This window comes from Halichoerus grypus, chromosome 14 (genome assembly GCF_964656455.1).
Source record: "Halichoerus grypus chromosome 14, mHalGry1.hap1.1, whole genome shotgun sequence".
NCBI lineage: Eukaryota > Metazoa > Chordata > Mammalia > Carnivora > Phocidae > Halichoerus > Halichoerus grypus.
Window position 1 is genome coordinate 5,251,866 of NC_135725.1, and position 24,666 is coordinate 5,276,531.

Here is a 24,666-nt window from a genome sequence, read left to right on the forward strand (position 1 = left end):
GAAACAAGACAAGAAAGGGAAGGAAAATGGGGTCCAAGCTCAAGCCTTTGAAATGCCCTTAGGGCAGAGCACTGGGAACCCCAGAGAATTCACCCCACTCCTACTGCTCTGGGCCATGTTCTGAAGCCACTGAAGGGAAGGTTCACTGAGAGTCTGCTGGATTTGTTTTAAGGTTAATATTTTTAAAAATTATACAGGTGTGGAAATGTTTCCATTATATATTATTGGCTATAAAAAGCAAGATAAACAACATCATACACAATACGATCCATTGGTATATGAGTGAGCGTGTCAGCTGGATATGGGTAGAAAATGGCTGGGGTACCTCCAAGGTGGGATTGGATGTGGGGGACAGGGAGGGATCAAAATGCAGAATGTAGAAGAATTTTAGGGCAGCAAAACTATTCTGTATGATATTACAGTGATGGATATGTCAGCAAACATCTGTCCAAACCCATAGAATATACAACACCAGGAGTGAACCCCGATGTAAAGTATGGACTTTGTGAATATAGGTTCATTAATTTTAACCAATGTATCACCCCGTTAGGGGTTGTTGGTAATGGGGACGCGCTATGTGTGCGTGTTGGGAGAGTATATGGGAGTATGTGGGAAATCTCTGTACTTTCAGCTTCATTTTGCTGTGAACCTAAACTACTCTAGAAAGTAAAGTTCATTAATTAAAAGAAAAAAATATGCCTCCTTATGTTATGGTAGTTGGGAGGGAAGATGCTACTTTATGAATAACCTGCACACTGTAAAGCCCAAAAGGAAGCTCAGAGGTTACCAAAAACAAACCAAAAAATTCTAACCATGTACAACCAATCCTCCCAACCCTCAACCCAAATTCATATGAATTCCATCAGGTTGTTGTTAAAAGTACTCCCCCAATTCTTTATATCAGGGACTTCTTACTTTAAAAAACTCATAAATTTCTCTCAAACCAAAATTTTGTAGATAACTGAGAATATTGCCAGAGTCAAACATTTTCATGTTGCAGCTATAGGACTGGCAATCCCACCAGAGCAAATTAAAGGACCACTGGACGCAATATCATCACGAGTCAAAGTATAGCAATTACAGATCAACAAACATTCAAGAAGCATGAAAATGCTGTGTAGAAATACACGTGTATATATACATACCTTCATATATCTGTATATATATGTATGTCTCTACTCTTGCATGCACAAATTATGCTTAAACAATACACGTGCTTAAAGAAAGGTGATTACAGCCAACAGCTTCCTCAAGCAAGAGTTAAGGAGATTGAATACAAGTATAAATTTTGTTCACTTTCTTAAGAACTGTCATGTCTGCGATTTGACTTTAGATTTTATATTCAAAAGACTTTTTGTCCCTAGGTCCCATCATTACCATACATGACAACAGCTGCCTTCCTTCGCCACCACCCGTGCTCCCACCATTTTCTGATGGGCACTGCAACAGGTGCAAGAAATCTGTCCCACCCTTGCTTGGTCCCATGGTTGCTCAGGACAGGCATGTATGGGTGGCTGGCCCAGCTCTGTTGTGCACCAGTTCTATTCTCTCCATAAAAGTAACACATGGTGAGGGTCCTATGTGGAATTGGGATTCTCTCCAAAATTTGTTGACCTAATCCCCAGTATCTCAGAAAGTGACTTTATTTGGAAATGGGGTATTGTAGATAGAGTTAAGGTGAGGTCATGGGGGGAGTAGCGGGGGCCCCTAATCCAATATAACTGGTGTCCTGATAAAGAGGAGGAGTTTGGATACAGAGCCGGGCACAGGGGGAGAATGTCACGTGAACGTGAAGGCAGAGATCGGGGTGACATGTCTACAAACCAAGGGACACCAAAGATTGCCAACAAACCACCAGGATCTCGGAGAGATACCTGAAACAGATACCCCGCACAGACTCAGAAGGAACCAGCCCTGCCAGCACCTTGATCTTGGACTTCTAACCTTCAGGACTCTGAGAAGACAAATAAATTTTATTTTTATTTGCTTCCTTTTTTAAGCAAGATAGCTAGATAGCTAGATAGCAAGATAAGAAACACGGTGTCAGGGGTCAGTATGATCCTGCTGGTGTGTGGGTAGATGTGCTGGTTTGTATATGGGTGGGAAATGGCTGGGTGTCTGGCTTACCTCTGAGGTAGGATTGTGTGCAGGAAAAGATGGAAAAAGAGAACATTTCGGATTTATCTTTTTCTCTATATTGAGTTCATATTATCAGTATTATATTTCACATTCCATTATATTTTAAAAATACATAATTATCATATTTGCATGATAAAACAAATAAAATCTATTGAAAATGGATGCACGAAAGTAAAATGAGCAAACACATCATTTGTGCCCTCCATGTCCTTATATTGATAAGTATATTTGAAGAATATTATTTCCTCCTTATTGAGAGAAATTTTAAGTTTTGGAATATTCAAGCTGTTCTCAAGAAGTACACAAACTTCCTGACTTAATGATTTGCCTCAAACTTTCACTTTATTGAAGTGCTGAAATTTTCATTGTCAAAAAACATACATGTTCCAGTTGTTAAAAAGAAAACCACAGGCCCAGAATGATGTCACTTACGTTAAGGACCCACGTCAGTCAGTGGAGTCTTACTACCTAACCGAACTACAGTAGGACCACTCCCCTCCCTTTGTTTTTTAACACAGTGTTTAGATATTTGTTGATAGCTGATCATTCCTACTCTTATTTTTAAGTGCCTAAGAAGTTTTCTATGTCAACCCTAAAAGCTTCTTTTGTTGGCTTTTTATTCTATAGTAAAATTTCAAAAATAAACAAAAAAAACCTCAAGTTACTGAAATAACAGAGTGCTTCTCCTGTATTTAATAATAAAGTGCAGAAACAACAATCTTAAAAACTTTCCACTGATCTAAGACAATTTGATCACAAATGAAAAAGAAAAAATAGAATTGCTAATTAAAAACAGGCTTTGTTTTAACAGGAACATCACTCATCAGTGTACGTTCCAGTCAAATGCCTTTACATTTGGTTGTTTGAAAATAGCCTAAGAAATGCATGTTTACTAGTTTATAAAAGTTCAGCATTATAGGGATGAAAATGTCAATGCATATATTCTTTGCTAAGAATGAGAAATTCGCCTTTTAACTTTTAAATTACACTTTAAAAACACAAATATATGTTGAGGAAAGATTCATTGCCTGGTAGGTCAAGTGATATTAATTCCTTTAGATTTGTTCTTTTTTTTTTTTTTTTTTTTAGCTATATGTTCTCTTCGGAAAATCCAATTTTTGATGTTTATCACTGTATGACAACTGCCATTTTAAACTAAAGATTAAATTAAATTAGCAAACAGAATATATAACTTTCTTGCACTTTCAAATATGTGCTCCTGATACAGCAAGCAATATTTTTGAAATGACAAGTGAACGGATATTATACAGCATTCAGCCATAAACAACTTCCTAGTCCAAATAAAATCTACCCTATAAATTTTGTATTAAAATTGAGTGTCTGCTGGAAATTTATATTTTCCCAGAATAACTAAGGGCATTTTCTTCTCCTTTTTATGATTGAGAGTTATATTAATGTTACATGGATTATCAATTTTCAGGTTCATATAACAATATTAAAACTCTGTCTAAAAATCTTATTGAAGGTAATGTATCCTAAGGCACTCTATTTTCTGAGGTGGACATAAACTATCAGCTGGTAATGGATATCTGTGTTGTGCAAGTGAGTGATTTGTTTTCTAGGCTGAATAAAAGGAGTCAACAGTGAGAGAGGGATGAGATAAAATATGTGATATCTGGGATAATGAATGGAGCAAATTTTAAGAGTTGACAGGAGGAAACAGGATGAACAGAACTGCATGTGGAGAAGAGCAGGCATGACTGGAGATCTTCCTCAGGAAGAGGAGCTACTGCGAAAGGAGACCATTGAGCATTTTGAACTTAGAAGAATGGAATTTGAGGAAACACGTTCAGGTCCGTGCTCATCTTAGGAAATCGCGGAGCAAGGAAAGTGGTCATGAATTGGAAGATACGAAGACGATGTAGTTGGAATTACCAGGGAATAAAAAAAAAAAAAAAACCCACAACAGAGTTTGAGTTCTATATGTTGAGCAAAACTGTGACAGCAGGTGATACTAGAAATTATAAAGTTGCAGAGGACTGAATTTGCTGCAGTTTATATATTTTGGCATTTTTGCCAAAACCCTAGAGAGGAGAGACATGAGGTCACTCAGGACTGGGGACTATTGTGATCGAAATAGCTGGAAGTCAACACAGGAACGATTCTAGGTAAGACAGCCATAGCTACCGTGGTCCCAGCTGGAGATCATCGCAGTGGGTAGACAAGCCCAGAAGGATGGAGAGATCCCCAAGGGCACAGGTCGCAAGAAGCTGGAGGCAGGTTAGCTGAAACAATTGGAAGGGGGACAGGAAGCTTCAGACCCATAGGAGCCATCACAAGTGTTGATGAGATTAAGGTGGTTCAGCCTGAGTTTGAAATGAAGCATAAATTGAGGTTATTGAGTTAAACCGTAATGAGGGGTATACTGTTTTAACTGAAAGCTCTCCTCCAAATGATTTAACCTAGCTGTGTACCTTACCGTTGAGTTTTAAAAATGTTCATTAATCATCTTGCTTACTTCATATGCTTCAGAGCTCACGGGAGGTGGATGTCCCCTGTGGCGACGTCCCTCAGTCATGCCAAAGCTACTGCTCCGTTCTGATTATGTCCTATTTGCTGATACTCCTATTTGGGCTGGGCATTCTGTCCTGGGGGGACACACGGTTAACAGATGTGGCTTGTGTCTAAGGAGCATAAAGCAAGGCACAAAGATCTCTCATTCAAGCTGCATTAATGTGGTTGGGGCTTCATTCATTCATCTTTCAAAAGGTTCTGTGTTCATGAATCTGTCCCTTAGTTTGTTTTTTGTTTTTTTTTTTCCAAATCAGTTCCATTTATAAATTAACTGTGGGAATGAAGTGTGCCTACGGCAGCAAATACCAGCCTTTCACTTGGGGTCCTTCTGATGCCTCATTATGTTGGCATTTGTGAGCAGAGGATACGGCCAGTTTATTCTGGGAGATGACTCATTGCTCTTTGGATTCTGATTATTCTTTTATGTTTACAACGTATGACAAGTCACATTTCAATAAAGACAAACAATAATGGGCTTTTATTGATGGGGTGTTTATTAGTAGTGGGTGCAAACACCAACAGCCTGGTCATTTCAGGTGTGTGATACTGGGTGACCCTCAAAGCCAAAGTCAACGTTAGCTCGTCACAAAGGGCTCCTTCACCAGCAGCCATAACTCTTATGTTCCCTTTAACGATTAATACAGTTACTTAAATTGTTCTGGCTCTACCCCATGCCCAAAGGTATAAAACAGTCCATCAGACAGTTTAATACATAATCCTTCATTGATATTCAAAACTCCTGGAAGAACAGAACGTGGAGTCCTGCCAGCCCCCACAACCTTGGCGTTCCGTGTAGCTGCTTTACATAAAAAATTAAGCAGCCTTTTAATAATGCAGCAGCATGCCGCAATGCCTTCCTGAGATGCATTATTTCCCTTTCCCAGGGAGGATTGGAGCAAATTTCCAATAAAGCAAAAAGTTGGGACAAACCAAATGTATGTAGCACTATTATCGTTTCATTATAATGATCCTAAACATTCAAGATCTTTCTTTGCTCCAAGGAAGCCACTTAGACACAGAGAGAGGCTTTTGTACCTGCCTGCAGCTTGAATACTGACTGTTCCTTAGATGGAGTTGGATTAGAGGATTGGTACTCTAAATACAATCATTTTCTTCAGCAAATCATATCATATGACAGGGCAGCTTAACCACTTCACTTAGATTTTCACATTTATTTTCATAGAGGTCAAAGTACTGTTTGGGGATTTAAATATATATGTATTTAATAAATATATATTTATTATATTTAGTATACAATAAAAAATAATAGAAATACATATGTATATTCCAATGATGATGTCCTTATCATTTCTTATTTTGTATGTTTGGCCTTCTCCCCATTTTCTTAATCAAGTTGGCTGGTAATTTGTCTATTTATAAATATTTCCAAAGCCCAGCATTTCTCACTAATTAAGTCTGCTGCTTTATATTCTGCACATCACGAATTGTTTTTATTTTTATTTCCTTCCTCATGCCTTCTTCTGGTTTATTTTGTTGTCTTTGTCTATTTTTTTTTTTTGAGCTGGGAATTTAATTCATTAACTTTAATTATGTAAATGCTCACGCTGATAAGTTTAGTGCTATTAATTTCCCCCTGATCATTGTTTTCTGGGGTGTGGCGTTCTCATCATTTTAGTTTTAGAAAATTCTAACTTCAGCTTTAATTTTCTCTTTCACCCAAGGGTTATTCGGTAGAATGTTTAATTTCCAAGTGGAAAGGCCTTTGTGTTTTAATTTCTAGTTTTATTGCAGATCAGAACGTGAAGATGTTTTATATATGACCACACACACACACACACACACACACACACACACACACACACGTCTCATGCATCTATGAGAAATAAGAGCAACTGTGAGGTCAGGGTGTAATATTCAACATATAACCGTAAAATCTATTGAATTAATAATGTTAGTTAGGTTTCTATCCTCCTACAAGTTGTTTGCTCACTTGATCTGCCTTCTTCTTCAAGAGGAGTAATAACATCTTCTATTATTAGCGTGTTTCTAGCCATATTTCCTCCCATCTCCTGAAGTTGCTGCTTTATAATGTGGTTTACTATATTACTTGGTCCATAAGCATTCATACGTATTATACTTGGTGAATTGTGGCTTTTGGATGAGAAAGTATGCTTCTTGATTACATTTCATGCTTTTTGGCTTAAATTTACTTTGTCTAATGTCAGGATAACTGCCCTCTTTGAATTTCCATTTATTTTGTATAACTTTGTCCACTTCTTTGTTTTTGGCCCCTTTGAATCATTTCTTTTAGTTTTGTCTCTTGTACGGATCACGTAACTGGGTCTTTCTTGATAAGCCAGATTGAAAATATTTCTTTTCCTTTTGATAGGTGAGTTAAGTCCATTCACCTTTACTGAGACAAGTGACATATTAAGTCTTACCTTTGTCATAATATTTTATAGTTTTGTGTATCTTGTTATATTTTCTATGTTCTTTCTCTACCAAACATAATTGTCTTTTGCTTCCTTTTCTTTTCTGATTTCAATCAACTCTCTTTTCATTAGTTCTTCATTTTTGTCCATATCTGTTCTTTGTTTTTCAATTTCTAATTCAAGTTTTTTTTTTTTCAATGCACTCAGATGTTTGTTTGCATGTATTTATTTCCATGCAGAATGTTGTCTTAAAGTTTTATTCTTTCCATTATTATTTCTGTGAGGAGAGTTTTCTTCAGTTGATTTCTGTTGAATTTTGTTTTCTAAGACCTGACAATAATACCCTGTGGGTTGGTTCATCTTTTCCTTGTTAATTTTGTAGCTTTGGGATATTTTACAAAATTCCTAGTTTAAAGACTTGCTTGTCCGTCAGTCTAGCCAAGTCGAGATACTTTAGTGAGTTATTTGTTATTGTTTTTCATGGGAAAAAAATATTGCATGTCCTTTATTTCTTTGACTCTCTTTTGTTTTCAAGAACTCTAAGTATTCCCCTTTAGCTTGGTCCCCTTTTCCACTCAATGCTGAAGCAAGCTTCTTCCTTCCAGTTTGCCTTTTTTCTCCCCAAGGCGGCTCTGTGTTTTGAGGAACGCTTCTTCAAATAGTGTGTACTTGTATGTCTCTTCTCTGAGGCCCACTGGCTCATCTACCCAGACACATTTTTAGGACTTTTGTATATAATACAAATATATAATACAAACCTAGTCCTTCTGGCAATAATTTTAGATCACACTTCATCTTCTGATAGCTTTCTTTTTCTCTCTTTTTCAGAGTTTGTTTTTATTCTGTTTTTGCTCATCAAAAAGCCTTTAAAGTGGCCTTGTTAAATTCAGGGGTAAGGTGAAAACATGAGAAATGACAGACTGAAATTTATTGATTTTTTTTCCTGTTTACTTAAAGATATTTTGAAGTTTGGGCAAGTTATTCTGAGGACATTGTTTTCATGTAGTTTCATCTCCCCTTCTGTTCCACACGGCTTTTGGAGAAAATATGAGAGACAGGAACACAGCATACTACTATTTTTTTCCAGCTGCCTTGTTACACCTTTCGATATTGTTCCACAAACACTGAGGATCTGCACCTTTCCTTAGAAATGTTTTTTTCTCTCTGTTTGCCAGATCAAATAATTTCTACCATCCTATTTTTAAATTGACTGTCACTTTTCCTGTATCATGTCCATTCCAGTGTTAAGGCCATCAGTTGACAACTTTTAAAGATATTGTATGTTTACTTAAGAAATTGAATTTTTCACTTTCAGAATTTTTATTTATTCTTTTTCATGTTTTTTTCTTCTGAAAACATTTCCTTTTTAAATTAATTCTGAGCATAGTTCCTTTAGCTTCTTGAGCACAGTTACAATAGCAGCTTTAAAATCATTGCCTCCTAATTCCCACATCTATAAACTCTCTGGGTCAGTGTCTCTGTTGATTTTTCTCTTAATAATAGGCAACCTTTTTTTTTTTAAATCGAGTGATTTGGGATCATATCCTGGACAGGGTAAACTCATGTTGCAGAGACTCTGTTATTGTCTGCTAAAGACTGTTGGGTTTTTGGTTCATTTGTTTGAGCAGGTAATTAAGTTAATTGGACGCAAACAGCAAAATCTGTCTCTTCAGTACAAGCTCACAACCAGCTTACTTCTTCGGAGCCTAGTTCAAACAAGTGCTTAGATTCTGCGCCATTTATGCATCATTTAGTAATTAATCAGCGATTTGAAAAATGTTTTTACAGAGAATTTTGGTCTCTACTTCCATGACTCCCTTGATTACTCCTGCCTTATTTCTAGTAGCTAAGTTTGCCCCAAACTCTTCCCTCTCATACTTAAAGCCAGAAAGACTCAAGATTTTTCATCAGCATTCCTCTGCAGTGCTGACTAGTGCCACCTCTTAGAACAGAAACCATGAAAAAACCTGGAGAATTTATCCATTGTCACTCCCTTGTTCCAGTTGCTGACTTCCTTCTAATTGTTGACTTCCTGCTTTTGCTCACTCTCCAATGCCTTCAGATAGTTTTGTTTTTTTTTAAATTTGTACAATATTTATAGTTACTTATCTTAGAATCAACCCAGTATGAACTTACTCTGTTATTACCGAAAGTGGAACCTAGCAGGACTTTTTGAAGTAAAGATAATCCAAGTCAAAAGAAAAAGCTTATATGAGAGATTTTTTTTTTCCCTGTGGGAACGATGTACATAAGATCACCAAAGTTAGTGATGCTAATCTATCTACCACAATGAGGAAAACATGGAGTTATTTTTTTAAAAATCCTGCGTAATCGTATTTATATCTCTGAGCCATAAGACTGGCAGGCAATTCTTGGCAGGAATCTCGGGGGTTATGTACTATCACTGGACATGGGAGTCGGTGAAATGCTACTGTACACTTCCGAATGGTCATTTATCCTGCACCTAAACAAATAAAACAGTAAGAGTGTATTGTTTCTAACTCTGGCTTGTAACTAGAGTCAGAATCAAGTGGTGGTATCTCCTGATTCTACCCCGTGAAGTCTTGCACCTTAAACGAAATAGTATTTTCCTACCACATCAGTGTAATTACTAATATTTTTAAGAGTGACAGATATGCAACTGATGAATTATCGAAAGCTACATCTGAAACTAATGATGTAGTATACATTGGCTAATTGAATTTAAATTAAAAAAAAGAGTGACGGGATTTTTGGACTTCAAATTATTTGGTTCTCAGGATAAGCCCACTATTATAGCTGCCCAAAAAATTTAAACAAGGACATATAAAATTAAAATAACTCATAACTTCATTGCATTTTATTTTTATGATGCATTTTCTCAAACGTTTTACAACTCAGAATAACCTTGGTAAAGACATGAAGAACTGAGGCTCAGGTAAGTAAAGAAATTTTTAACTGATAGTTTTGGGACTTGAATGCAGGTTCCCAAATACAAATAATATTCTAGTTCATTGTCCTTCCTGTTCCTCTGAGGAAGAATGCCATGCTCAATGCCAACTAATATGGAAACTTATTTACTTTTGTAATTTTCCCACCCCTACAAATATAAAATTAAAGTAAATTACACTTAACCACCATTGTTTTTTTCTGAATGATGTTTTGCTGTGGCGGGGTGCGGGAACTATATGCCTTGATTTGGCAGCCTGTTTTTTTTTTATTTTGTTATTTCCTGTCTACTTATTTTCTTATTTTGTTTCTGCTGCTGATACTAAAGGGAAGCCAGGTTGTTAGACATACTGATGTGTTGTAAACACAACTTGAATGAAAGAAATGGGGAATAAACATGCACAAGTGGAAGGGACAGGTGCTCTAACTATGGAAGAGGTCAGTGCCTTAAGCATTTTAATTAATTAAATGGAACTAAGGTATCTACATGTACCTTGGATAAATGTGGTTGTTCATTTTTGGTTTTGGTTGAATAAGACCAATTATGAGACATTTTTATTGAGTTGTGACTCCATAGTAGGATTAATGATACACATAGAAAGCACAAAAAAATTGCAAAGTAAAATTAGTACTCTTGGACGATGTATAAAAGTAGAGTAGATCATGGTGTTGATTCATGATTCATGCTTCCCATGACTAAGAAGCTGACATATTTAATAAAGGAGCAACTTTACGTTGTTTTCTTGCTTTATATCTCCATGTCTTTATAGTGCGCAGGCATGAAGCAACATTTTTATTATTTACAATTTCTTTTGCACTCCAGATATATTATTTTCAGATTATTATGCCTTAGTTAAAGAGCACTTATGTCATAGGAAACCAGATATAAAAGGTATCTCAATAACACATGCACATCTTTTCAAAGGAGGAGAAGAGATACTTGACACCCTTGGTTCAGACTCCAGAGGATATGTTAGAATATTTATAAATTGCCAGGAATAATTTTCACTAGGAAGAGCTATAGCTTTGGTGAGGACAAATATCTTAAGAAGATTAGGCCACTTGTCAATGTTCACTTGAGCATAATACTTATGAACTCTGAGCGCTTTAAAATTATAACAAAGCCATTAGCCACCCTGCACATTCTCAAGAAGACAAAGAGCCCCCACCTACCACCACTTGCGCATTCAAAAGTATATTTTTTATTCAAATTTGCAGTTTAATATGTGAAACTTTTTCTTAATATTTAAAAGAAAGTTAGGAAACCTTCAAGGATATAGAGAAGTAGAAAGAGCATTGCTCTCATCTTTATTACAAAAAAAAGTTGAGCAACATGCAAATTGATGACTTTAATTGAACCCATCAAAGAACTGAAGTTGAAGGGCAAACTAACCCCAAATCTAGAGAGAAATAGTTGCCTGCAAGAAGAAACAGCATATAAAACAATAATAGTCAGGCTGTTAGGTGTTTATAGCATATGTCAAATTAAAATGTATAAGAACAATGTACAATGGATGGCAGAGAAGAATGAGAAATGAGCACATTTCTTATGCCACACTTTAAGCAGTAAAATATTATCTGATTATTAACTCAAAATCACTTAAATATATGTATTGTAAAAACTAGGGCAACCACATAAAGTTTTTTTTTTAAGAAGTGTGAATACTAAGTCAATAAAAATAAAAATAAAAATAAAATAATAAAAATGTTGGATTAAACTTTGAGAAAATGGAAAAAGGAAAAAAAAGAATAAGACAAATAGAAAACATCTAGCAAAAAGATAACAGACAAGATCAGTAAAACTAAAAGCTGTTTTTTCAAAGGATAAAGAAAATTGATGTAATTTTAGCTATGCTTTCCAAGAAAAAAAAAAAGAGGATGCAAATAAAATGAGAAATGGAAGAGGAGACATAACGACTGATACCACAGAAATCATAAGGATCATAAGTGAATACTATGAATACTATGCCAATGAATTGGACAACCAAAAAGAAATGGGTCAATTCTTAAAAACATACAGCCTACCAAACTGACTCATTAAGAAATAGAAAATCTAAACAGACTGATTATTAGTAAGGAGATTGGATCGGTAATCAAAAACCTCCCAACAAACAATAGTCCTCGGCCAGAACAGCTTCATTGGTGAATTCTACCAAACATTCAAAGAATTAATACCAATCCTTCTCAAACTCTTCCAAAAAATGGAAGAAGACAAACACTTCCAAATTCATGTTGTAAGGTTAACATTACCCTGATACCAAAGCTAGGTTAGAATGCAACAAGAAAACAAAATACAGGCCAATATCCCTAATGAACATAGATGCAAAAATCAACAAAATATTAGCAAATCCAATTCAACAGTACATTAAAAGGATCATGATCAAGTGGGATACATTCTAAGGATGAAAGGATGGTTCCGATCCACAAATCACTTGATGTGATTCACCGCCTTCACAAAATGAAGGATAACAATTGAACAATCATTTCAATAGGTGCAGAAAAATCATTTAACAAATTCAACATCCATATATGATACAACAAAGTAGATGTAGAGGGAACATACCTCAACATAATAAAGACCATATATGATAAGCCCACAGCTAACATACCTCAGCATAATAAAGACCATATATGATAAGCCCACAGCTAACATCATCCACAATGGTGAAAGCTAAAAGATTTTTCTCTAAGATCAGGAACAAGACAAGGAGGCTGTCCATGCTCACCACTTTTATTCAATGTAGTATTAGAAGCTCTAGCCAGAGCACCTAAGCAAGTAAAAGAAATAAAATGCATCCATATTGGAAAGGGAGATGTAAAACTGTCACCGTTTGCTGATGACATGATATTATATGTAAAAAAATCCTAAAGTCTCCACCAAAACATTTTTTAGAACTAATAAACAATCTCATTGAAATTGCAGGATACAAACTCAATATACAAAAATCTGTTGCATTTGTATACATCAACAGTTAACTCTCAGAAAGAGATATTAAGGAAAAAAATCCTATCTATAGTTGCATCAAAAATAATAAAATACCTAGGAATAAATTTAACCAAGAAGGTGAAAGACTTGTACACTGAAAACTATAAAGCATTGATCAAAGAAATTGAAAAGACACAAATAAATGAAAAGATATTCCATGTTTACGGATGCAAAGATTAATATTGTTACGATGTCCATACTCTCCAAAGCAATCTATTGATTCAGTGAAATCCCTATTACAATTGCAATGCCATTTTTTCACAGAAATAGAACAAATAATCCTAAAATGTGTATGGAACCACAAAGACCTCAAAGAGCCAAAGCAATCTTGAGAAAGGAGAACAAAGCTGAAGGTATTGTGCTTCTTGATTTGTAACTATATTACAAAGGTACAGTAATTGAAACAATATGGTATTGGCAGAAAAACAGACACATAGATAAAACAGAGGAGAGAGCCCAGAAATAAACCCATGCACATATGGTTAATTTACAACAAAGGAACCAAGAATATATGATAGGGGAAAGACAGTCTCTTCAATAAATGGTGTTGGGAGAGAACTCCTACAACTCAATAGGACAAAACAAAAATCTAATAAAAAATAGGCAGAGATTGTGAATAGAAATTTTTCCAAGAAGATACACAGATGGCCAACAGCTAGATGAAAATGTGCTTGACATCACTGATCATCAGGGAAATGCAAATCTAAACGTGAAATACTACCTCATAGCTGTTAAAATGGCTATTACCTTTTTTTAAAAGATTTTATTGATGTATTTGAGACAGAGCGAGAACACGAGCAGGAGGAGTGGCAGGCAGAGGGAGAGGGAGAAGCAGGCTTCCTGCCAAGCAGGGAGCCCGATGCGGGGCTCGATCCCAGGACCCTGGGATCATGACCTGAGCCGAAGGCAGACGCCCTGGGATCATAACCTGAGCCAAAGGCAGATGCTTAACGACTGAGCCACCCAGGTGCCCCTAAAATGGCTCTTTTCAAAAAAAATACGAATAACAAGTGTTGGTGAAGATGTGGAGTAAAAGGAACCCTTGTGCATTGTTGGTGGGAATGTAAACTGGTGCAGCCACTGTGGAAAACACTACGGAGGTTCCTCAAAAAACTTGAAAATAAAACTATCATACCATTCAGCAATATCACTTCTGGGTATTTATTTGAAGAAAATGAAAACACTAACTCACAAAGATATATCCACCCCCATATTTTTTGCATTGTTATTGACAATATTCAAGATATGGAAGACTCTAGATGGTCACTGATGGATGAATAGATAAGAAAAGTATGATATACACACATACACACACAATGGAATATTATTCTATCATAAAAAGAAGGAAATCTTGCCATTTGCAACAACATGGATGGACCTTGATGGCCTTATGCTATGTGAAATCAGTCAGAAAGAGAAAGACAAATACCATATGATCTCACTTATGTGTGCAATCTAAAACAAAGAGACAAACAACTAAGCTCAAGGACACAGAGAACAGATATGTGGTTGCCAGAGGCCGAGGCATGGGGGGGTGGGGCGGGGACTGGGTGAAATGGGTGAATAGAGTCAAATAGTACAAACTTCCAGTATAAAATGAGTAAGTCATGGGTATGTAATGTACAGTATGGTGACTATAATTAACAATATAGTACTATATATTTGAAAGTTACTAAGAGAACACATTTTAAAAGTTGTCCCCATCAGGAAAAAATTGTTTTTGTAACTGTGTATGGTGATGGATGTTAACTAGACTTTTTGTGTTGATCATTTTGCAATCCAGACAAATATCAGATCATCATGTGGTATACCTGAAACGAATATATTATTATCTGTCAACTATATCATAAATAAATAAGTAAATAAAGCATTTGGTAATGGGCTTCTTAAAATAAGCTCTACAAAATAGTTTATTAGTGTATTAATTATATGACTTCTGACCCCCAAACAAGTGCAATCATAATATGGGATCTATCAGCCTGGTTTGCCAAATGCAGAAGAGTGTGTTTGATGTTTGCTTATCATATGTACCAACAATGTAAGTAAGTTTGTTATGCAGGCAACTAACTAGCATATTCAATCCCAAATAGCTTTAATATTTATTGTAATGAGAAAGTAATGCTAACATTATTTACAGATTATGAAAAATAAGGCTTGAGCAAACTAGTTGGACTATAATGAATTTCCTAAACACAGAAATATTTATTGTGACACGTACTACTGTTTCCAATATTGAGCAAATATGATTAAGTTTTAACTGGAGAAAAAATGAAAAAGAATAAGAAAACATGATCAGTTTACTAGATGCAGAAAAAGATTTAACAATATTTAATGTCTATTCACGATATATTAAAAAAAAGAACCCTCAGCAGACCTAGCCCTTATAAAGGGAATCTTAACCTAACGAAGGGCATTTATAAAAAACGTGCAGCCAATATCATGTTTAATGGTGAGATATTGGATGCTTTTCCCCAAAAATCAGGAACAAGGGAAGGACGTTCATTACTTGATTCAGTGACATCGCTGCGTCCAGTGTCCAGGCTGTGCCCAGTGCTCCCACTGGCCCCAGTGTCCGGCTGCAATGCATCCTGAGGTCAGGACTCGTACTTGGACTCTGCATAGAGGAGATGCCTCTTAGGGCCACTGGCCAAGGACGTGCATAGCACCCTATCAGGAGAGTTTCTATGGAAAGGCTGACCCCATCTCATGCTCTCCCTGAAGCGGGAGAAAGATCCTTAGAGAAGCTTCTCCCATGGAGGGGAGTGTGACCTCTTGTTCTCTCCAGGGCTGCCTGGGATCCCGGCTGATGATCTCAGTTACCGTGGGTATGATGTGGCTGTAGGAATGGACTCCGGTCTAACTCGGAGGGGAGGCTTCAGGGTGGCTGAAAAATTTAAGAAAAAAAGCAATAATGATAGAAAAAACTCTGATAACAGCAGAGAATCACACTACGACTCTAAAGTTAGACATTTCCATCAACATGTCACCCTTTTCTTCCTGTTAAAGGAAGCATTGGCTTTGTCTTATTGTTCTGACTCTGGAATCAGCAGTGATCGGATTAGGACTGAGAGTATAGACAGGTGAGGCATGACCTCCTGTCAATTAGCAGTTCTGATCTGATTCATGGAAAATCTGCCGTCTTGTCTATGAGCACATCTGTATGCGGGGAGTAATCTACACTTTTGATTAAATCTGGCCCAAACTATAGCTATTCTGATGTCCTGGCTTCGCAATTAGCCGTATCAACACACCATGCCTTTCGTTGGATGCCAGATCAGAAGGCTCGTTCTTTAACTATGTAACTACTAGAAGCTGTATTTTTCCCTCACCAAGAATAATTATTTTTCTTTTTTAATAAGAATAATTAGCCAACTGCAGAAGGAGCTCTCAGCTAGAGCACGACAGCGCAGGGGATCAGACCTCAGAGGGATGTAGGGATGAAGCTCTGGAATAAGGGAACTGTCACCAAGGGCCTGGGACCCTCTCCTCAGGGTCTGGGAGGAGGGGCGGGGAGGGGAGGCCAAGACTCTTGACCTCCTCCTCAACCAGAGCAACACTGCCTTATCCGCTTTCTTCACTGACACCCGGGGAAAGATTTAATTCAAATGGTGTGCCCTGCAAACAAAGTGAAGTCACCACACTAAGCATAAGATCTTCTTAACTTTTGAAGTCTATGCTGCCACACGGGTGAGGATAATTATCCACTAACAGCACAATCGATGCTGCTAAATTAAAATGGGAAAGGAGTAATCTTGATGAATGCTTCTAGCAACTCTCATAAACTTAAAGAGGTTTAGGAGAATTTTCAGTTTTTCTTAATTCTCCAAGAACTGTATCTACCTTCTGATGTTCTCTTTCCCCTACAGAATGTTACCGACAGATTTAAACAGGAGATGGTGATAATTCCAAATTCAGAAGATCTTGGGGAACTAGGAAAGTAGGTTCACCTTACTGCTGGTGGACTGCTCATCGACACATTATTGTACACAAACGTATCCTATCACCCCCTCCACGATTAAAACAAGACCAAACCTTGCAAATAAAACTCTAAAGGAAAGTGCTATTATTTACTCTCTGATTTAACATTGTTTCTCTCTTAATAGCCCCCTAAAATTATTTAAATCCAATAGAAATGTAGATACGCATGTTAGTATTTATGCAACTTTCCAAAATGATACAATTTTATGGGAATACGTCTAAAGAATCGCCAGTCTGGCAAAACATTTATACTTTACGTGGTCAGAAAGTTCCAGTAATTGTTCAGCAGTGCAATCCATGATCGGGGAAAACAGAGATGACCAGGAAGCGCTAATGGAACCAACCCCTAAGGACTCCATCTAGCTATCTTGCAATTCTATTGAGGATGAGAGGAAAAGCTGAAATTATTTACATCTTTCTAAAATTTAGAAACTGGTTCTACTTTCCCAAAACTGGCTTAGATTTTAGTAGTGTGTGATGTGTCCGATTGGACTTTTCTGCATGGACTAGCTTTGGGGAAAATGCACAGAGCCTGCAGAAGTTAGACTTGAGGGGGTTATTTCCAGCCCCCGATCTAATCGGCTCTCCATTTGCACACCAGCCTCACAACTAACACTTTTTGGGGCACAACCAAGATGCAAGTCCTGGGCGAGGTTTGTGAAAGTTATCTGAGTCCAGAAAAGACATCCGCCTCCAGCCCTAGTGGAACCAATGGATTACCTGCAAAAAGAGAGGTCAGAAGCCTCCTCAGGGGTTGGGAATTTATAAAGTGCCTGTATCCAAAGTTCTGAAATCATTTCCGGGGTTGTTTCATCTCCCAACATCCTTGTGACATGTGAGAACCAATTATTGGCCATCATTAGGTCTGTAAAGCAGAGTGGCAAGCTGTTAGCACCAAGGGTCCCGCAGTGTGACTTTCTGGGCAGGGGATTCAGTAAGAGGAATGCCGAGTCCTCCCCGACCATCTAACACAAGAACGCTGTGGAAAAGTTCTCTGTTTTAACTGCGACCCATTTTGCAGTCTGCTCAGTTTTGCATCCGCCAAACACATCACTTACTCAATTGTCTTCCACTCAACAGCAACCAGGCTGCAAAGGTGTCATGGCTCCGGCTTTTGTAATAAGGGACCCTAGACATGACTGTCTAGGTTTGCACTTAAAGCCAAAGATACCAGAGGATTTTTTCCCAGTAAGGAAAAAAGAGTAAGAGACTTGGATCACATCATTTTTCCATGCAAGCATGCATTGGCTACATCTACATACAAAAGCGGAGCAAAATGTCAAATTATTCATTGCGGAATCTGAGCGATGGGGGCAGCCCAACCCAGCAGAGGAACAAAAGCCAGAAGCATCCCCAGGGCACCCCACCCTCCAAGGCTGTGCTGTGGACTGCCACTTACAGTTTGCAATGGGACAAGCAGCTCCATTCATTTCCTGAGGCCAGTTAGACCTGGAGGGGCCAGTGGATGTATTTACTTCCCTTGCCTAGGAAACATTTCCATTGGTTTCTGTGAGTCATTTCAGAGTAACTACCGTTTTCGTCTGAGGGGAACTGTCTCTTCTCGATACCAGCATGCTATGTGAGTCATGCCAACACATGCATTTTAATAATTTAATCTTCTTAACAAAAATGACTTAAGCAATTTTTTTTTTTTTTAATTCAGGAATCTACAAATACTAATGACTGTCGGGATATATTTACTAAAGAGTTTGACATAGTTTTGAATCATTTTAGTTGTAGTTTAGACACATTAGGTCGATGGGACGGGAGATCCCCCCCTTGTTAACTAATCATGTCGAACACTTTCCCCAAGCACGGTAGAGTCGGGAAGCACTGCATTTTTCCACGAAAGATGCTTTGACTGCACTGTATTTTTTTTTAGCCTCACTCTTGCCCCCCAGATAAAATGCTGTTTAGAGTGCAGTTAACTTCGGTGCGTGTGACCAGAGTGAAGTCTCTAAGGAAGGATGGCAGGTGGAGATGAAATCTCCCAGGAATCTGAGTATTCTCCAGGGATGCGGGCAGCGGCAGACCTACCACAAGCGTCTGCGAGTCCGCGTTAGACCAGCTATCATCACCCAGAGGACAGAGCCAAGTGAGTGGAGGCAGAAGCCTGGGTCTCTCTTGGCCGCCAGGCAGGAGCTGCAGCCCATAATCCCAGAGGTAACAGTACCAGGGTAGTGAGGTTGGAAGAAGCTCTACAGTAAGAGCTCCTAGATCTTCCAGGGTGGGCAGGAAATCCGAGGCCGGCGTCCGTGTGCAGAGGTGATGGTGTAGGGGCCCGCCGAGGCAAAGTAGAAAGCAGAGAGACGCCGGGAAGGGAGACGGCAAGTGCTGGGATGTCGAGCCTGCTGTGGCTCAAAGTGCTTCAGGCCTCGTCCTGCTGAGATTCAAAGAGCAATACCCTCATTTGCACAGCTCTCTGCTCTACCAAGTCACAGGCTCAGAATAATTGGGCGGCATGAAAAAGCCACAGACTATTTCTAAAGAAGTTCAGCCTTATTACTTGTGAGAAAATGCAGTCATGAAGGAGCAGGTGACCAATTACTGGAAGAAAAAGTCCTTAGGAGACCAGCCTTCATTACCGGATAGGAACGATTTTTCTTGGCTCTATCAGCTGCTTGTGTACAAATGCAGGATTCTCAAGAATTTAAGCATCCTGCACAATTATGCGTTCCTTTGTCATTTCAACACTCTGTCTCACCTCGTGTCCTTTATCAAGGTTATATTCTTAATTCCGCACCCCTAAGTCCCCTCCCCCCTTTTTTTTATCAATTGGAAGGTGGATTTTAGCCAACAATAGCTTTCCTGCTAGGATTTAGAGCATAATTTCCTAAGCGTGGCTTTTATTTCCTTGCACGTCCAGAAGGAACATCACCACTAAAGCAGGAGAGGGAAACAGGACCCTGCTGGAGACCCTCAACACCCGCAAATCAATGGGCTTCTCAGTCCTAATGAAACCTGACCGCGTGTCTTTGGAAAGTGGATTCTCCGGTCACAGGTGTGCAAAGCCGTGGATGGGTTTATATTGAATTTGCCAGGGAAGAGCCATCTTTCTTCCATGACATCCCATTTCCAGTTTCTCTGCTGATCATCAGTTTTCCTCAGAAGTCTGACACAAGTTATGATGTTTGGGCAGAAATCAGGAAACGAGCCTCCCTTATCATGGGCTGTGTTTCCAACAGTCACAGGGCATCTTCCACAGAAGGAAAGTTCCTGGATCATGACAGGGAAAGAGGACAAGAAGTTCGCCCATGGTAACGGAAATGCTGCGGGGACCAGGGCGGTGCCAACCCAACTTCCTATCCAACCCAGGGCCGCCAGATGTGTGCAGGATGCTTCCCGCAGGACTCCTGATGCCCGTGCTAAAGCCCCACGCTGCAGAGCTGCGGGCCCAGAGGAATATCTGCACCCTAGATACTTTTCTGCCTTGGTCAAGAATATAATCCTCTACCCCTCCTCTTGCTGTGGGATCTGGAAAAGGTACAAGTGGGTACCAGGGATCGCCACAGGCACGTCAGGGGGTCCGGGAGCCAGCAAGTGTAGATTGCCCACAGGGCATCTGGTACCTGATACACGCTCGAAGGAACACCAGCCCTTCCAAGCAAAGAAAATGAAGCCAGACTTAGTGATACCAATTAGCGTTAAGTGAAAAATCAAAGTGGAAGAAGATCCATGGTTTGTGAGGACTCCTGCCTACGCGGGGAGGAGGGGGGTTCAAGGTGGCGAGGGGAGGAGACAGGAGCGCCAAGCATTTTTGTCAGGCAGCAGTGAGCTTTGCTGTTGTGTTGTTGACTTCACGGAGTTGTATTTCCTACGGGACAGATCATTTTCCTCTGAGGAGAAATCACCCTTCCTCCCAAGCCAGAGGGCATAAAATTGTCTCCAGAAGGAAAGAATCTACCTTCAGGTGGTGATCGTCTCCTTCTGGGCCCTGAATAAAGCATGAACCACAAACACGGATCTATCACCGAAGGAACTACAACCGGCCCCAGGGAGTTTTTCTTGTCAAAGCACTGCTTGAGGAGACCTCTTCACTGGGCAGGGAGTTTTTTAGCAGGAGATGGTGCTCAAAGGCCCCTTCGTTTGCTGTCCAAGGTCCTCAGATCAATATTCTCACTGAACTGTTTCCTTCCCGGCCTGGACGGCCCCTCTGTGCGGCTCTCCTTCCAGCCCATCACCTCCCAGATCTCCCCCCAGGAAACCTCACCAGGAAAATCTCCATCAACTGTAACGAAGGCCCCAAACAAGAGACTGTTTCCACAAAAGCTGGATTCCTGCAAGGTATTTGTTCTGAGGAGCTTTCTTGTGTTTAGATCATTAATTTGAATGAGGTGAGCAGCAAGAAGCCTCATCTAATTTAGGTTAGACAGTAGCCAGTAAGGTGGAGGTGGGCTTCGCCCCCCTTCGTTCACCCTCCTTCCTCAGGAGGACCCAGCTTGCTCTCCCCCATCCCAGGTTCTGTCGCCAAAACCTGCCCAAGAAATCAAACAGACATGAGGGGCGCCTGGGTGGCTCAGTCGTTAAGCGTCTGCCTTCAGCTCAGGTCATGGTCCCAGGGTCCTGGGATCGAGCCCCGCATCGGGCTCCCTGCTCGGCGGGAAGCCTGCTTCTCCCTCTCCCACTCCCCCTGCTTGAGTTCCCTCTCTCGCTGTCTCTCTCTCTCTCTCTGTCAAAATAAATAAATAAAATCTTTAAAAAAAAAAAAGAAATCAAACAAACAAGAGCAACACATGCTGGAGTTTGTTTGGTTTGTTTGGTAGCAAACATAAATACTTTAGGTCTTCACCATGGTTCCCACCCCACTAACTCCATGAGCCCCAGTTTCGGAGAACTGCCCAGCCAGCCGCTCTTTCCTGCATCCCTGGCTTCTAGGTTGAGTCCCAGGGACGCAAAACCCAGGAGGTACAGTCGTGTTTAGCAAGAAAATGTTCCAAACCTGGCAGTCCTGTCTGTGGGGTCACTGTTCCGTCCCAGGTAGCCCCCCACTCGAGAGCTGGTGCCTTGGGTTCTCACCGACTCCACTGGGTGCTGCCCACTCCCACTTCCCGGCAACCAGTGCGGTGGGCGCCCACCGGCTCACTCTGTCACCTGTGTGTGGGGCCCCACGTCCTCGGTCCAACACCACACCCCCTCTCCCTTCCCAGGGCGCAGCCCCTGCTGGGGTCTGCTGGCCCTCCATCTCCTGTGGAAGCTCAGCTGCTGCATTTTGGGAGTTCCCACCTGGCAGAGGACAGGGATTCATAAGCAGAACAATTGCAGTGTAAAATGGTTAAGAGCTACATAAGAAAATAAATAGGGTTGGGAAGCAAAACCACAAAAAAAGAAAGAAAAAAGATGGATTAACAGGATTAGGGGAAGGGAGAGAGGACGGAGACAAGATAGGCTCCCCAGAGAAGGTGACATTGGATTAAGACTTCAAGACAAGGGAGGGCTGGCCAAGCAGGGGCAGGGGGAGCAGGGCCCCTGGGCCCCCTTAGCTCCTGTCTACAGCAGGACCCGCAGGGTGGATCCACACAGGTGGGCTGAGCTCCTGGCCTGGAGGTCACGGCTGTTTCGTTATAGAAGATTCCTGAATTCAGTGCCCTCTCTGACGGGGGCTCCTCCTGGGGTTCACCCAGCCAGCAGCTGCCCCCCACTCTGGCCGTGCGCTGCTCATCACTCCAAACAGCACTCACAGGAGAGTGACAGTCACGTGTCCCCAAGGGAACACTTCCCAGGACTCCCAAAACAGGCTGGGACACTCGACTGAAATGTCTGTGCCCTCACGTGGTGTTGCTGCCCCCACGTCGTGCTGGTGTTGATGTGGGGAACAAAGGCAGAAGAGAAATTATTAAATTTCCTTACTCCCTACAGCCCGATGACAAGTCCTTGACACGGGCAGAGTGACATTCCTCTAGGGACTCACTGCCTTGAGGTTGACACTTTGCTAAGGGCAACAGGCAATCCTAGCCCAACCCCCAGGATCCTGTAAGTCTCCTTTAACATATAAAAATTCCTTTGGAAACTTCCTTTATCTCTACCCTACCCCCAAGATACATGTTGGCAGTCATCCCCCAAGCATACGGCCCACTGATATACATCTATCTGAAGGGTCTCATGACTCAGGTTTTATTAGATGGTAATAAATGACCTTTTCCCAACAATAGCTAGCCCCCTCAAGGTCCCAGAAACTTTGTTTCCAAATTCCTTAGAGACTTACCCTATCCTAACCCCCTTCTAACTTGAAAGTATATAATGGGCCACTTCTCCTGACCCCATTGCAGTTCTTTCTGCCCATGGGTCCCGTCCCTGTGCTTTAATAAAGCCACCTTTTTGCACCAAAGACGTCTCAAGAATTCTTTCTTGGCCATCGGCTTCGAACACCAACAACTTTCCTACACCAGTGTCCCTGCTGAGGCCACCATCAGAGCATGCGTGTAGTACCTACCTGTGTGATGTCATAGCTCTATAAAATGTGATAGAAACATGCCCAGCAGAAAAGGACACTGAATCTTCCTTTTTATCTCAGTCATATGGCAAACAATATTTCTGTGAATAAAAAGGATGTGAAAGCGGTGAAGTATTGTGAAGACAAAAAACGCACTATGAACTAGAAAGATCGCTGGGGGCCTTAGCCTCTGTTGACCTGCCACTGAGTCCTGTCTCTGCCCGATGGCCATATGACCTCTGATGAGTCTTCTGGACACGGGTGTTTTCCCCATGTGCTCCAGCACTTTACATGAACAGAAAACATTGAAGTGTTTTCCATGTTGAAGACAATACACGTGGTGTCTGGCTGCTCCATAGATGGGCATGAAATTGTACAGGAATGATAGCCGGGTGGCAGATAAAGATGATGCAGTTAAAACCCACTCCCTATTGGGGGCACCTGGGTGGTGCAGTTGGTTGAGCATCTGACTTGATTTTGGCTCAGGTCGTGATGCCAGGGTCCTGGGATTGAGCCCTGCATCAGGCTTTGCACTTGGCAGGGAATCTGCTTAAGATTCTCTCCCTCTCCCGCTGCCCCTTCTGCTCATGCTCTCTCTCTCTCTCTCAAATAAATAAATTAATTTAAAAGAACTCACTTCCTATTGGCAAGCCACAATCTTATTATAATATTAGTAAACATATTCCAAAAATTAAGACAAAATATGTTCTCTTTGCACAAGTTCTGGTCCTTGACACGAAATTGTCCTCTAACTTGTAAAATGCTTACCAGACTGAAAACTGAACAAGTAAAGCCATAAAGGTCTGTGAATACAAAACAAGTCTTAAGAGTACGCAAACAAAGATAGGACAATCCTAAGCTTGCAGATGGGTTTTGTGACAATTGGGAATGGAGACATGGGAGTTGCCTGTTTAGCTATTGTTTGGTAAATCCATTACCCAAAAGCTGCTGCCCAGATGATTCTGGAAATGAAAACCATGGAGTCGGCCTGGCAGGGTGGCCCAGGCCAGGGCATCCACAGAGGCAGGAACAGGAAGAAGGAGAAAACAGGCCAACATAATAGACTGAGAGCAGGAGACTTCCCTAGGGGTTGAAGAGCTACTTTTGACCCAGCCCAGTGTTGGCAAGATGAAGATTCTGTAAGGCTGTCCCTGACACCAGGCCTGGGGTGACCCGGGTGCTGATTTACACCAGGAAGGCCAGCTGTCCCTGGATTCATCTCCCAGCCCGGCCCCTCAGAGCCTCCTTATTCTTATGCTCTGCCAGTCTTGTTCCCT